We start from the raw sequence: 16,255 nt of genomic DNA, 5'->3' as shown, positions 1-16,255 counted from the left end.
AATTATTTGACCAGTTAGCCTTTTCGTAGTCTCTTGGGTTTATTATTCTTCATATTAAGCCTCTGACTCTGTCCAATTAAAAAATTTTTTAATGTTTATTTTATTCTTGAGAGAGAGAGAGAGAGAGAGAGAGACAGAGCACGAGTGGGGAAGGGGCAGAGAGAGAGAGAGACACAGAATCTGAAGCAGGTTCCAGGCTCTGAGCTGTCAGCACAGAGCCCGACACGGGGCTCGAACTCACAAGCTGTGAAATCATGACCTCAACCGACGTCAGACACTTAACTGATGGAACCACCCAGGCACCCTAGCCTCTGTCCGGTTTAATAGGAGTATTGCAGAAAGAAAGAAAGTTGACTTCTGTTAGCTGATATGGTTTTCTTCTGTGACCTGTGTGATGAATCCATACATTTTCTATTTTTGAACTATCCTTGCATTTGTGACTGATGGAGTTAAACTGTACTCAGTCATGTTATATCATTCTTTTAAATATACAGTCGTGTTCCATCTTCTGTTTTATTTAATGATTACGAAATAGGAGGCACTCAACTGGTTTTTTTTTTAGCAGCAAGATTCACCTATTGCCCCTCTGTCTCATACTGCCACTGTCCCCTATTTGATTTCCTCTGGTAAATAGTGTAATATGCTGCTTTGAGGGAAGGGAGGGGCCGTCACACTTTATCACACCCACTAGATATGCTTGTGCATTGGTAGATGATGGCTTGGCTTTTGTTTTGCTGGGGGAACGAGGTTAAAGCTAGATTGTTCTCCATAAAGAAATCTTATTTTGGGGGTGCCTGGGTGGCTCAGTCAGTTAAGCGTCCGGCTTCGGCTCAGGTCATGATCTCACGGTCTATGGGTTCAAGCCCCGCGTCGGGCTCTGTGCTGACAGCTCAGAGCCTGGAGCTTGCTTTGGATTCTGTGTCTCCCTCTCTCTCTGCCCCTCCCCGACTCATGCTCTGCCTCTCTCTCTCTCTGTCTCTCTCAAAAACAAGTAAATGTTAAGAAATCTTGTTTTTTAGAGGCTCTGTGATTGGGAGAAGACCTTAAACAACAGGACAGAGACGTGTAAGAGTATCTGCTGTGGCTTGAAACGTGGTTCCTTTCTCTGATGTCCCACCAAACTATTAATGAATTATCTACTTGTCTTCAATGTGCTGTTGGGTTGGATCTTTTGGGGCAGTGTGACAAAGTGCTAAGCAGCCACTCCCTTAGACCCGGCCCCGGGCGGCTTTATAGGGCTTTGCTCCATCCCTCTTTTCGCCACACTCCTCCCCAGCAGGTGGGGACACCACAGGCCCTGCAAGTAAGCACAGACCTATCTGGGTTGGGAATTCTGGGGGCCTGCGTGTCCCCTGCCTTCTAGACCATGTTCTGAATAGCCAGGACCCAGAATTTTCTACCTAAATGGTGCTAGCCTGTACCCAGCACTGGTGCCGGCCTCTTTCCTAGGTCCATCCTCCCCAGGGAGAACCACACTACAGACATTTGCACCCCTGGGCCTGACCAGTGACCAAGCACAGTGGGTTGTGTGGAGTACAGACGAAGCCCAGACACGTGGGCTGGAGTGTCCACAGTATTCCCACAAGGCCCGTTATGATGTAGGAAGGAGCCAGGAGCCATGAGGAAAGGGCATTCAAGTGTCTTTACAACAATAATATTTCAGACCACCAAGGAGCTTGAAAGAATTATAAATCCAAGCTTGGCTCCCCAAGTGGTTAGGAAAATACATTCATCATCGGAGAAGTAGAACAATTTTTTTTTTTAAGTTCTTATTTATTTTTGAGAGGAAAAGGGAGCGCGTGTGCAGGAGGGGAAGGGGGAGCGGCAGAGAGGAGGGGAGGGGCAAAGAGAGAAGGGGAGGGGCAGAGAATCTGAAGAAGGTTCCACACTGCTGACAACAGAGAGCCCAAAACGGGGCTTGAACTCAACGAATCGTGACCTGAGCCACACTCAGACACTTAACTGACTGACTGAGCCACCCAGGCACCCGGTTTAATAATTTTTAAACACAGTTTTATTTATAGCTTTAAATACTTTAGCCATATGGCATATGGCCCCCTGGCCCCACAGTTGCTTGGGGGAAGCCCACTGCTGAGGCTACCCTTCGAGGCCATCTGGGCGAGACTGCAACAGGAAGCAGTGCTGGGACTTTTGTAACACAAATAGACTGAAGTCACCAAAGAAATAGGGGAATCCTTACCTCCCTATCTATACGGGTCTCCTAGTGCTGCCATAACAAAATACCACAAACTGGGGAGCAAATATATGCTTTAACACCTCTCCATAGTTTGAAGGCCAGCAGTCCAAAATCAGGCGGTCACCAGGGCCGTGTGCCTTCCAGAGCTCTAAGGGAGAATCTTCCTTGCTTCTTCCAGCTTCTGGTGGCTGCCAGAAATGCTTGAAGTTCCTGCCACATGGCTGTGTCACTCCAATCTCTGTCTCGGCATTCACATGGCCTCTTTCTTCTGTCCCTGTGTGTCCTCTCCTCTTCTTAGAAGGACACCAGTCATTGTGTTTAGGCCTACCCTAATCCAGTAGGAGCTCATCTTAATAACTATGTCTGGGGTGGGGGGGTGCCTAGGGCCCCCCCCCCCCCCCGTCGGTTAAGCATCTGACTCTTGATCTTGGCTCAGGTCATGATCTCACGGTTCGTGAGTTCGAGCCCTGCATCAGGCTCTGCGCTGACATTACAGAGCCTGCTTAGGATTCTTGCTCTATCCCTCTCTCTCTGCCCCTCCCCCCCCAAATAAAAGACCCTATTTCTAAATAAGGTCACATTCTGAGGTTCCGAGTGGATGTGGATGGCGGGGGGTGGGGGGGGGGACGGACACCAGGCAGTGTAGCCCGCTATCCCTATGTAGGTTTGGTCTATAATATTCTCGTTCTCTCCCATAGCGTTTCTGTCTCTCTCTTCCTCTCTTCTCAGTATTTGTTTATCAGGGTTGGGTTAGATTTGTAGAACTAATTAGGACACTTTTAAACTTTCTCAGTCCCTAGGAACAACCAAATCACGTAGAAATTATCTCTTACCTTGAGGTTTGCCAGAATTTGCCCCCCACCCCCCAAATCATCGGAGCACACACGTTTCATCACAGTGCCCAAGACTTCTTTAGCAGTCTCCTTTATGACTTTTTGTCTACTTGGGTTTTCTCTGCCTGCTCTTGAGTGAATTATGTGGTCTTATTTTGGCTAATATTTTATCAGCATAAATTTCAACATAGGCTCTTCGTTAGCTTAATCTCCTTCCATGTCTTTGTTTCTAGTCCCTTTTAGACTCAATCTAGCACTATTTATTTGTATTTTGTTTTCCTTATGCAACCTTGCCAGAAGTTTCTCTCTTTTATTGGTCTTTTAAAAGAATTAGGTCTTTGATTTTTCTTACCAACCCCTATTGTTTTTCTGTTTTCTAACTTGCTTACATCTGCTTTTTTTACTATTCATTCTTTCCTTCTGCCATCTGTAGAGTTATTTTCTTTGTTTTTTTTTTTTTTAAGGTTTATTTAATTTTGAGAGAGAGAGAGAGAGAGAGAGAGAGATAGCGTGAGCAGGGGAGGGGCAGAGAGAGAGGGAGACACAGAATCCAAAGCGGGATCCAGGCTCTGAGCCATCAGCCCAGAGCCTGACGCAGGGCTCAAACTCATGAACTATGAGATCATGACCTGGGCCGAAGTCGGACGCTCAACTGACAGAGCCCCCCAGGCGCCCCTATTTCCTTAGTTTTTATCTCAGGGCTTAATTGCTCACTTTTAAACATTGTTTTATTTAATTACAAAATCATTCAAGCTTTCTCTTTTCTCCAAGGAGTAGCCAGAGAGATGAACACACTGTGAGAATGTTGTAGGTGGGGAGAAGCGCCTGGAAATAGAAACGACCACGCACGCGCTTCTCTGATGGGGACCTGGCTGTGCATCCAGAAAGCCGGGTGAGCAGATAATGCATCACTGCTTTTCTGCTGGTGCTTCCTGCTAACCAGAGGGCCCACATGGTCCCTAATTGCTATAGATTGAATGTTTGTGTCCCTTAAAATTCATAGCTTAAAAACTAATCCCCAGGGTGCCTGAGTGGCTCAGTCCGTTAAGCATCCAACTGTTGATTTCGGCTCAGATTGTGATCTCACGACTCGTGGGATCAAGCCCCCGCCTTGGGCTCTGGGCAGACAGCACAAAGCCTGCTTGAGATTCTCTCTCTCCCTCTCTCTTTTGGCCCCTCCGCCACTCATGATTTCTCTCTGTGTTGTGTTTTAATTAATTAATTAATTAATTAATTGATTTTTTTAAATAAAGAAAGAAAACGAATCCCCAGTGTGATGTAGCCCAGATGGGATCTTTGGGAGGAATCTAGGTCATGAGGTAGAGCCCTCATGAATGGGATTAGTGCCCTTAGAAAAGGGACCCCAGAGAGCTTTCTCACCCCTTCTGCCATGGGAGGATACAGAGAGGATGACCATATATGAACCAGGAAGTAGGCCCTCACCTTACACTAAATCTATCAGCACCTTGACCTTGGACTTCCAAGCTCCAGAACTATGAACAATAAGTTTCCATTATTTATAAATCACCCGACCTTGATACTCTGTTATAGCAGCCTGAACAAACTAAGATTCTAGTCAAGGACGGGACTCCCATCTTTCCAGCAGTTGGTACTGTAAATATCCCCTGGGCCTTTTGCAGGTAGTGGTCAGTATAGAGGAAATACAAAGTTTGGGGGTGGAAACACAAAGGTCAACTGCCAGACCTCCCTTCTTCAGTGGATGTAGATCTTTACTCCTCATCAGTTCATTGCAGTCTCAGTCCTAGACTCCCGTTCCTAAAATGATACATAATAACAAACGTCTACTGATCTTTCCCTATGTGCCAGATACTGCCGCTTACTTCATTTTTTTAACAGCTTTATTGGAGTAGAATTTATATACCGTTAGATTGGCCCATTGTGAGTGTACAACTCACTGATTTTCAGAACATGTATAGAGTTGTGCAGTCACTATCACAATCCGGTTCTAGAACATTCCATCACTTCCCAACGCCACCTCAAACCTAATTGCAGTCAATTCCCACTCTCCCTCTCAGTCCCAGGCAACCACGGAACTGCTTGCTGTGTCTACAAAATTGCCTTCTCTGGGGGCATCTGGGTGGCTCAGTCGATTAAGTGTCCGACTTCAACTCAGGTCACGATCTCGCGGTCTGTGAGTTCGAGCCCCGCGTCGGGCTTTGGGCTGATGGCTCAGAGCCTGGAGCCTGCTTCGGATTCTCTGTCTCCCTCTCTCTCTGACCCTCCCCCGTTCATGCTCTGTCTCTCTCTGTCTCAAAAATAAATAAACGTTAAAAAAAAAATTAAAAAAAAATTGCCTTCTCTGTACACTTCAGAGAAATTTAATCTTTCAATCCATGATCTTACATCTGGATTCTTTTCACTCCATATGTTGCCGAGGTTTGTCTCTGTGGTAGCATGTATTGGCATTTTGTTCCTTTTTTATTGCTGAGTAGTATGACCTTGTAAGGATAGACCGCGTGTTGTGTATCTAGGTACCGGATGATGGCCATCTGGTTTGCTCCAGCTTCGTAGCTACCATGAATGACACTGCTGGGAACACACACACATCCAAGCCTGTGCGTGGACATACCTTTCATTTCTTTGGGGCAGATACTTGGTTGAAGTGCCGGGTGGTACGTGAGCTTCTGTTTCACTTTTTAAGAAACTGTCAAGCTGTTTTCCAAAGGGGCTGCGCTATTTTACATTCCCGCCAGCAATATAGGAGGCACCGGCTTTCTCCGCATCTTTGCTAACACTTGCCATTGTCTGTTTTCCTGATTACAGCCATTCTTGTGGGTGCATGGCAGTATCTTAGTTGTGCTTGCTTTTTTTTTGTTTGTTTGTTTTTAATTGAATCCTCCCTCCCACCAACAGTGTATTAGTCAGGATAGGCTAGGTGATGGCAGTAAGAAACAACCCCCAAACCTCATTGGCTTAAAACAACAAAGATGTGTTTCTCACTCATGCTACGTATCCAGTGATGATTAGAACCAGGGAGGAGGGTTTGTGCTCATCACAGACACTCAGGGACCCAGGCTGCTAGGAACCCCTGAAGTTAAAAAGCAAACCGCACACCAGCTTGCAAAGCTTCCCCCTGGTGGCAGGAAATCACTGTCATCATTTCACTGGCAGGCAAGTCACATGGGTGTGGTTCGCTTCAAAGTGCATAAAAAGTATAATATTGATTTTATCACATACCTAGAGAGGAAGGGGAATTGGAATATCTGTGAACAGATTGATGGCTTTTCACAAATACTAAGAGGAAGATACTATTATCACTATTTTACCAACCTCAAAGGTCAGAAATGAAGTGCCTGGGGGGAGGATTCATAGCTAATAAATGGAACCAAGGCACTCCGACTCCCAAGCCTGCATTCGCAACTACTACATTAGTTTCCATTGAGATACTGTTAATTACAGATAGATTTTTGAGACATCCCCATTGGGGGAGGAGGTGAACAATTTAGGCACAGGCTTTACTTGATGTCACAGTGGGATAGATCACAGGTCTAGAGAGATCCATACTGTGGTCACCAAGTTCTATTGGATATTGGCTTCTGCTGCAGACTGGGGCCCATGTATTCCCATCTCAAATGGTAGAGAAGACCCATATCCTGTCACTACCCTTATAACCACAGGTCGTATCCTTCTGCCTGCGCCCCAAGCAAGTAACATGTTTTGCTCCAGAAAAATCAAGACCCAAGAGCCCTGTGTGATTGGATCCAATCGAATAAACTTGTTGGAAACCAACAGAAATGCTGATAGAGGGTCCGTTTTAGTGAGTAGGCATAGAATCGGGTAACTCCTGGCAGGCTTGGTGCGAAGGTGGCTGGGGGGTTCCAGGCACGTGCTGAGTGCCTTATGATGCCCAGGCATGCAGGCTGTAGGCTCAGACCTCTGTTGGCTGGCCATGAAACCTGTGCAAGGTGCTCCAAGCCTCAGTTGCCTCCTGTGTAAACAGGAATAATGCGCAGGAGGATCCTTTCCACAGGGCTGCTAGGATTTAATCAGAAAACGTGTGAAAAGTACTTAGCATGGTGCCTGGAACTTAGTAAGGTTCAATGTTGTGTTAATAATGCCAATAGCGTCTTGGGCGCCTGGGTGGCTCAGTCGGTTAAGCGTCTGACATCGGCTTAGGTCATGATCTCACGGTTCACGGGTTCGAGTCCCACATCGGGCTCTGTGCTGACGGCTCAGCCTGGAGCCTGCTTCAGATTGTGTGTCCCTTTCTCTCTGCCCCTCCCCGCTCATGCTCACTCTCTCTCTCTCTCAAAAATAAATAAACATTAAAAATTAAAATAATATACCAATAGTGTCTTAAGTCATCATCAAAGCATCGAGGTAGATGGAGACAGGAAATTCTTCAGATGTGGTGCTCAGGGATTCACTGGTCTTTGAAGCATGTTCTTGAATGACGTCATCCTTGGATAACCTTACCCACCTCTGATCATACCCTGCTTCTGTCAACACTGGTCCAGGGCCATGTATGATACATGGAGGCAAAGGGAGGTAATTTGAGAAAAATAAGATAAGAATAGGCAGGAGAGACAGTAATTTCCTGGAGTGTAGAAACAGCATAGCACTGTGGTTAAGAACACGTTTCTGCCTTTTTACTAGCTCTGTGACCCCGAGCAGGTCACTTACCCCTTCTGGCCTTCTATCTAGGAGAGCTCATGAGGTGAGGCCATCAAGGCAACTTTACTTTTGACGCATCTTAGCTCTTTCAAATTTCAGTGGGGTACATCCTTGTCCGGCCGTGCATGAAAACTTCAGGCAGGCACCATGACTTTGCTTTTCATGCCTAATTTTTTAATTAAAGTCCTATGATTTCTAGGTCACAGATTAGTCTCATTTCCCAAATCAGAGTGTTGTGTCCAGTATGTTAATCAACACTTCAAACTTTATTTAAAAATAAGCCTCCTCTCCTCTTCCTCCACCTGAGGCCCACCATAATGGGCCGCTGGCCTTCAGGAAGAAGGAAATAGACACTGTCTTCCCCCAAAATGTACACACAAGAGGTTGGAAGAGAGAAGATGTAAGGCAAAATGAGGGTGGGTGGGTGGGTGGAGTACCTACTTGACTATTAGAACCCAAAGATGGTGTCGCCCCCTCTCGGTATGCTCAAGTATCATATGAGGTAATGGGCGGGTGCTGGACAGTCCCCAGCATTGACAGGGTAACTCACACCAGGGACTCACTAACACTCCTCCGAGTCTGATGATCCGCCTCCAGCCTCTGTCTGATGAGGGCTCAAGGCCCTTCTAGGCCGCCCTGCGAGACACTCTCTAAGGTGACCCATTAGGCAGCTTGCTTACGTGAGGCCGCAGGAAAACACGTACAGTCTTCGCCAGAATGAGCGTTGGGCTCATAAACTTCCTGGCCACGTCTCTCACCCTCTGGACTTCTCAGAAGTGAGTCAGGCACGGTTCCCTTTGTCTCCATCTCTGCAGCAACAGGGTGGCTCATCAGACTCTCCATAGTATCTCAAAGAAGCCACTCTCCCCAGGCTTGAGATGCACAAATAGGTTAAACACCCCCACCTTGCTCACATACGTGTGTGTGTGTGTGTGTGTGTATGTGTGTGTGTGTGTGTGTTGGGAGGTGGGTGACAGCATGGTGTTTGTAAAAAAAAAAAAAAAGTAGTAAAATCCTCTCTTCATACCTATTGAGTCTTTTACATCTTCTTTGTGGTTTAGGGGTTTGTGAGTGAGGGATTAGTATTTGAAACTGGTTGTCGAGTCTTTGCTGGGAAAAACCTACATCCACACCTGGCCACTCGCTTTGCAATTTCTGTTCAAATCTCCGAGTCTTGCCGGAACCTCCTAACTTACCATCCTATTATGTGTCAAGTGGGGATCTCATTCGTAGCTGCCCTGTAGGGTTTTTTTTAGGAGATGCAGCCACATAAATGCTCAGTGCCAAGCGCTGAGCGGAGTGCCCGACGCTTAGAAAGAGCTCAGCTACGTGCTGATGGTCTTGGCTCTGAACCCCCTCGCCGAGCTGAGCGCGTGCGTTCAATGCATGTTAATGATGACTTGTAAATAACTATCTCAAGGCAGAATAGGCTAAGGGCTAAGTAAGCACCTAAGTTCCATACTGTGGTAACCAAGCGAAGCGGTAGGTAATTCTGACGGATACCGTGGGGGAGGCCTCAGCAGAGTGTTTGGGATTTCAGTAAACAGAGAAAGGAGCCATTGTGCAAGTGCACGGAAGCAGGCTGGTACGTGTTTCTGGAAGATTCCAACAGGGCGAGGAAAGAGCTATCACTTGTGGGTGGGGCTGGGCTGTTGGTTTGGCCAAATCATGCTTTATTAGGGGCCGGCTGGCTCGGTTAGGGACTCTGTCAGCTGCACATGATAGGAAATCAGCCTTGACTGGCTTACAACAGCAGAGGGGAGATACTGGCTCCTGAAAGCTCAAGGCTGAAGGGCTGGTCCACCTTTAAGTGCAGCTGGACTCAGGGTTCGAAGACCATCACCAGGACCTGTTTTTCTCAGTGCTGATTTCGTTCTCAGCCACGTTCCTCCTGGAGCGGCCAGATGGCTGTGGCCCTTGCGAGGTGCCCACCTCCCGTGCCAATCCACAGGGAAGGTCCGTGTGTCTTGTGCCTAGCATTCCCAGAAGAAGTCCTGAGATTCAGGGTCATTGGCCTGACCTCGATCCCATGCTGACAGGGAGTTCCAGGCGTGGTCCGGACCCAGGCGATAAAACTGACAGATACAGACTCTGTGCACTTAATTTTGATTCCAGGAGGCTGCTCTTGAGCTCAACTGCCTGACTCCCCATCCTGACTCACCAGCCGTCTGACCTCGAGCAAGGTAATACTCAACCGGTGCCTCACTTTCTTCATCTGTAAAATAGAGATCATCATGGTCCTTAAGTCATAGGGGTTTTTAGAAAGATTAAGTGAGCTGTTGCGATGTTCTAGAACAGTGCTTGGAATGAGCCGGCCAAGTGCCGATTCGGTGATCACTGTTGTCCCTCCGGTGATTTGACTTGGTTGCCCCGTTGCTTGATGTCTCTTCACAGTTGTTCCAGGTCTTTCCACCCCAACTTGTCTGTCACGGTGATGTGATCACTGCACAGCTCAAGCGCACTACCCAGTGAGAGGCAGAGCAAAGCCATAGCAGGCTTGGAACACAGGCTGCCTTGCTCCCTACCAGACAGGTCCCCATGCCTGAGGACAGTCCGTTTAATTCGTAGCTCCAGGTCTGCCATGGAAACCCTAGCCATCTCTGTGTTTGGCAGCATGGGAGAAACCAAGAGGAAAGTCTACCATTTGGTCCCTTCCCTTAGGGAGTTTGCAATCTAATCTAAAAGACCAGAACACTCTGTCAAATACAACCTGAGCCAGGACCCATTCCCCGAGGGAAATGCCAAATTGTCCAGCCAGGGCGCTTATAGAGTGACATCCTTCCTCTCCGGCTCCCTCTCGGTTATAACGTGAATGAGAATTTAGAAAAAAAGAATCGAAGGAGACAGGATCAGGCCAAATCCCAATGTCTGACTCACCTGCTTCGCTCCTGGACCACACTTAACAAGAAAAAGGACAACCCTTTTTCACGTAGTACCAGCGGGGTAACCTGAGAACATCCATTTAGCGCATCTGTCCCTGTGAAAAGGACCTTTCAGTGACACTGAGCTGAGTGTATCCTGCTCTATTTATAGGCACTGTTTGTTTAATTTGAGTCCGGTCTCTAAGAATAAATAATGAACTCATCCTGGGGACAAGCCAGAACCTACAACTCTGAGGCGACCCGTAAATCCCTTATTCCTTTCCTTCTGGTTCTAGAAGGGAGTTTGTAGTTCAAAAGTGAGCCACCTTTTGCTAGCTGGGTGGGGGTGGGCTTGACACCCAGGCATGTTTGGAGCTTTGGTTTTATGGAGGTTTTTCATGATGGGTTGGGGGGGAGATTTTTTGGTATTTGATTTGGGGTTGGCGATTGAAGAATGAGGTCTTGGAATCTCTGTCACCTCCGAAGGAGGGACAAAGACCAAATAGCTTGAGCCCTTGGTTGGTTAAATGTCAGATGCAAAACTACCCATTAGGACCCAGATGTCCACTGCAGAGCCCAAAAATCAAAGTCAGAGCCTCAACGTGCTGGTGACTCAGAAGAACCCACATGTTCTTAATGGAGACAAACTCCTCGAAGGTACCGCTGAGTCTGAAGGGGATGACCCAAATTAAACCATTGGGTTTGATTCAGCACATTTGCATACTATGGCTCTCTGCCCCACCCCACCCCCCATTCTCCCTTTCCAGGAATTTATCCTTAAGAAGGCAACCAGCTTCTTTGGGAAGGGAAAGAACAGTGTCCATTCATTGATTTATTCTTCCACCGTCTGCAGACTCTCTATTCTGTGGTAGATACTATTCTAGGCATGGGAGATGCTTTGATGGAGAGGACAGGGTGGTCAGCCAGTGACGAGGTCTGATTCACTTTGAAAGATCCAGCCTCTTTGCTGTCTTCCAGCTGAGTCAGGCCGGCTGTAACGTGCATTCCCAGCAGACCCCGAGTTCCATTCGCTTTTCCCCCCTCCCATTCAAAAACTGTTTACGAGGCTCACTCTACAAGTTGGGCAAGGGGTTGGTTTACTTACACCACTGGACACGGTAGTGAGGTAATGAGATCATCCCCGCCTTTCAGAAGTTTGGAGTCCAGTGGGGAAGATGAGTCTTACTCAAATTATCACCTAAATATAGATATTATTACAAATGTTGTGGAGTCTAGGAGAACGAAGTTCAGAGTGTCTTGTGAGGGCCTAACAGAGGAATGATGGATCTGTTTGGGTGAGCGGAAAACCATCAACAGCAGAATACTTGAGATGCTCCAGACGGCATGCTGTCTGCGGAGTACAGGAACAACCGAGGTCTGTCTGCTGATGTGCTTTTGAGTTCCCGTTCTCTGGGCTGAGCCATCCACACTCACTGGATCGTCCTGAGGACTGTCACAGACGAGCAGATCTCGGTAGCCTCGAGGAGAGTTTGTGTCCATCAAGAACATGTGGGTTCTTCTGAGTCATCAGCACGTTGAGTTTCTGACTTTGATTTTTGGGGTCTGCAGTGGACCAGGCGAGACATTCTTCTTCTTCGGGGACATTCTTCTCTCTCTGCCTCAGTGGAGAAAGGAGGAAACAATTCCACCCCACGCTGTTACCGTGCTTTTACTTGTGAATGGTGGTGTTGCCACCATACTTAGACACCTGGATGGACAGGTGGCCCCAGGTGCCTCTCTACAGTTTCATGCCCTCAGATGTTCACATGCATTGGCCTAGGAAAGGAGCCATTGGTGCTACCCAGGTCCCGTTCCCTACTAATTAGGGTGCGACTTTGAACGCATCGCTTCTGCTGCCACGTTTTGGTAGGCACCAAGTTAAAGCCAGGACAAATGTAACAAGTTGCCCTGCTCCGGAAACGTTTACAAGGTCATTCAGAAAAGACTTCTCCTTCGTTGACCCAGCAAATATGTATTGAGTCCCTCCACTATGGCGGACACAGAAGCAGGAATTACGAGGGACACACATCAGTAGGACCAGCGCAGTCCCTGCTCTGTGGAGCTTACAGTCTAACAAAGGGGGAGAGATACTCAAGCCATCAAGGAACACAGTAATTTCAGATGGTTTTTACGCCCCAGGTGGATCAGAGAAGGCTTCCAAGAAGGTGTGATGTTCAAGCAGAGTCCTGAATGATGAGATGGGGCCAACTCTGAAAAGATTTAAAGGAATTCTAGATCCTAGAGAAAGAGCAAGTGGAAAGGCTCTGTAGGAATAAGGTGACTGATTGGCTTGTCTAAGGAATGATCAATAAGAAGCCTGGAATGGCTGAATGTGTGGTGAGTGATAGGGAAGCCAGCGTGTAGAGTGTGAGTTTTATTTTGAATGCAGAGGAAGCTGGGGCACCTGGGTGGCTCAGTCAGTTAAGCGTCCAACTTCGGCTCAGGTCATGATCTCACGGTCCGTGAGTTCGAGCCCCACGTCAGGCAGCTCGGAGCCTGGAGCCTGCTTCGGATTCTGTGTCTCCCTCTCTCTGCCCCTCCCCCGCTCATGCTCTGTCTCTCTTTCTGTCAAAAATAAATAAACATTAAAAAAAATTTTTGAATGCAGAGGAGGACTTTGGCAGGTAAACAGATGACCCTTCAGCCTGTACCTCCCCGTCTACCTGGGGGGAGAGTCTGTTGCCTTGGTGCAATTTTGGGAACGATGGACCCAGGATTCGTAGAACTCAGAACCTCAGGTAAACGTACAGACAGAAAGAGATGTTGATGTTCGCCTCTTTCTGGATAGGAAAGAACTGTCACGTCTAACCTCAGGGGCCTTCCTGAGTAGGGAAAGATCAAACAAAGTGAATAAAGTGCAGAACAGCCTCCTGCTTGCTGCTCAGCAGATCCATTCCATCACCTTTTGGGTCCAGTGCTTGAAATCTCCTGTGGGAAACCACTGCTTCCCTGTTCTTGGGAATCTGGTTTGGCTTAATCGGATCAATGTGTATTTCACCTTCCTGCCCCATACCAAAATGATTGGCTTGGGGATGGTCATACAACCCAGTCATAGCCAACGAAACACAGGAGGACACTTCTTGGTAACTTGTGGCAAAAAGAAGGTTCCTCTCTCTTCCTTGGGAGCCACCAGTATGAGGATGTGAGGTCTAGACCCACTGCTGCAGCCATTTGTGATCACGGGGGAAGATTCTAGAAGTGCTAAAGATTGTTGGGGAGCACAGAGTGGTGCCCGAGGTTGAAGCCAACACCACAGAACACGGAGCCGAGAGAGGGAGAGAACCGAGTCTTTGGGACGGCACAAAAAACCCCTGGCTCGAACCCTACCCGAAGCCTGACCTTTTGCTAGGCCTTTCGGTGGCCTCAGCCAATTAAACAATCTTTATTATATAACCCCGTGTAAGTAGGGATCTCTGAGTCTTGCACCATAAAGAACCGATCTGATGCAAACCTTAGAATAGGTACCTGACAGTTCCAAGGGCCTCCTCTGCGCCCCGGGGCCTCTAGGAGGAAGTGAGCCTGTTCCAGAACCCAAATAAAAGGTCTCACTTCCCACTTCTCTATTTCAGGGTTTCCATGCCTCCCGTCTCCATAGCGCTGTGACTCTCTTGGAGAGGCGGAGGAACCAGAGAAGGAGAATGGGGCCTGTTTCCAGGCTGCGCTGCCACGCTGAATGGCTGGGGAGGCTGGGGGGCTGGGGGGAGAGGCGGCTCCACGCTTGACATTTCAGGATAGAGATAACAGGGTAAAAATAAACCCCCAAGCGCCTGTAGCCGAGCTCTCGCTTCTCTCCTTCACAGTTCTCATCTCTCTTGGCTTTGGGGCCAGAAAGGTTCCTTTCAGGTCACGCTGGGCCTGTCTCTCCACAGCTCTGGGGTGGGGGGGAGTACAGGGAGTCAGTTTACGCCCGTCCACACCTGCAAGGCCACCTCCGGGAAGTCCAGGGATTCCCTCCATCCTGAAGCCCCCCTTTCGATGTTTGCAAATATTAATCCTCGACATCTTTGTCCTCATCGGATACTCGGGTTGCTGGGTCACATGAGCAAGGCCAGGAGCCGGGGTCTCCATTTCCCAAGAGGCAAGAAGGGCTCGTCGGGAGCCCCACAGCCAATGAGTACTGATGGATGCTGATGGAATCCCAGGGCCCTCTCTGCCTTTCTGTCCTCAACCAGAGGTGCAAAGAGCTGGAGCCCTTTCTGCAGGCCTGTGTGCACCCCATGACTGCCGGGGTTGGGGGCAGATGGAGGCATTCGTGCCACCTGCTCCGTAAGTACCACCCTGTGCTGCCCGACAGCCCCGCCCCTTGGTCCCTTCCCTGTCCCACATCCCCAGAGTCTCGTATGTAGCAGTGAGTCATTTCCTTGTTTACTGTAGAGACACGGCTGGGACGATACGGCGCTGAGTGGCAAGCCTTGGTTCTGCCCTGAAGGTTCACAGAGACCCCCTGGACCTCAGTCTTCTCATCTGTAAAATGGTGCCGAAAGCGGACGGCCGTGTAGGACTGTTCCCCGGATGAAATAAGCCGTTTCGTGCAACACACTCAGCCTGTGGCTACTACTTGTTCCTCTGAACTTCGGAGCTTTCATAACTTTTCCTGTGCCCATGTTTGCGTAGGGTGACGATGCCACTCACCTACGTGGGTACGGCAAACCCCTTGGGTTCTTGCTCTCCCAGCGGCCAAGGATTTGCACTGAGCCATTGCATCAGTTAAGACTCGTGGTTGCAAGTGACCGAAGCATTGATCCTTACTAGATTACATGAAAGGGGAATTCGTTGGCTCCGTGGGGAGCTCTAAAGGCGGCCAAGGGTAGAGGGCTGGCTTCAGGCACCGCTGGATCCAGGGATGGAACTGATACCATCAGGATCGGGTTTCTCTCTCTCTTCATTTCTCACCGCCCCCCTTCCCTCGTTGTTGGCTCCCTCCCTGTGGTGGCAGAAATGGCTCTAGTCTCATCTTCTCAGGATCAAGGCCAGTGGGAAAGAGCCAGCCAGCCCCAGAATTCCCAGCAAGAGTCTCCATGCATCTCTCTGCCCTTCCCGGAGCCCATCCATCGCTGTGGCCAGAAGAATGGGATGCCCAGGGGAAGCCAGGCTCAGATGGCATGCCAGCCCTAAAGCCACCGGGTAGGTCTGCTCTGCTCAAACCCCAGATCCAAGAGGACAGATTGGTGGTTGTCCAGAGGGAAATCAGGTATGGCAGCCACCCACACTCTATGGCCGTGTGTCCCCAAGTGGACCTAGAGGAGCTGACTTCTCGAATCTCAAGAAACAGAATGGGCTACGAGTGGGTGCCAAGCCAGGCTGAGTGGCTCCGAAAAAAATTAAAAACTCCCATCTGAGCCTCCTTGGGGGGCCAGCTGCTGACCAACTCGACCAGCTGACCTTGAACGGGATCCTTCCCTCAACTTGACCCACAGCCTGCCAGGGGGAAAGCTGGCCTCCTGGATCGAGGGGCTGACAGGCTGGAGACTTTTCCAAAGCGTTTGTCATTCGGCAGGGTCCAGCAACCACTTTGATTATTAGTTACTAATTATTTATCTTTCCTGTAAAAAGGAACCAGCCTTTAGTGCAAAGTCCCCCTCCCCCACCGCCCCCAGGGCTCACAAAAAAATAATCACAATGGGGGCGCCTTGGGTGGTGCAGTCTGCTAAGGGTCAGACTTCAGCTCAGGTCATGGTCTGGTGGTTTGTGGGTTCCAGCCCAGCATCGGGACCTGTGCTGACAGCTCA

At 48.8% G+C, this 16,255-nt stretch overlaps 1 protein-coding gene across 3 annotated transcripts in view; it reads left to right on the top strand.

The window, feature by feature from the left end:
• ERCC4 (ERCC excision repair 4, endonuclease catalytic subunit) overlaps window positions 1-15,701 on the top strand; it is a 61,798-nt gene extending 46,097 nt beyond the window's left edge. For 2 of the 3 annotated variants that reach the window (XR_006197592.1, XR_006197588.1), the window contains 2 exons: window positions 9,781-9,848; window positions 14,096-15,701. The gene's annotated coding sequence lies outside the window, so the exon portion shown is untranslated. Of the gene's footprint in view, window positions 1-9,780; window positions 9,849-12,491; window positions 12,509-14,095 lie in introns of those variants that run through there. The other variant, XR_006197591.1, reaches the window with a different exon arrangement.
• Window positions 15,702-16,255: the final 554 nt, after the last annotated feature.

This window comes from Panthera leo, chromosome E3 (genome assembly GCF_018350215.1).
Source record: "Panthera leo isolate Ple1 chromosome E3, P.leo_Ple1_pat1.1, whole genome shotgun sequence".
In the NCBI taxonomy this organism is placed as follows: domain Eukaryota; kingdom Metazoa; phylum Chordata; class Mammalia; order Carnivora; family Felidae; genus Panthera; species Panthera leo.
This window is presented reverse-complemented; position numbering and strand designations above follow the sequence as displayed.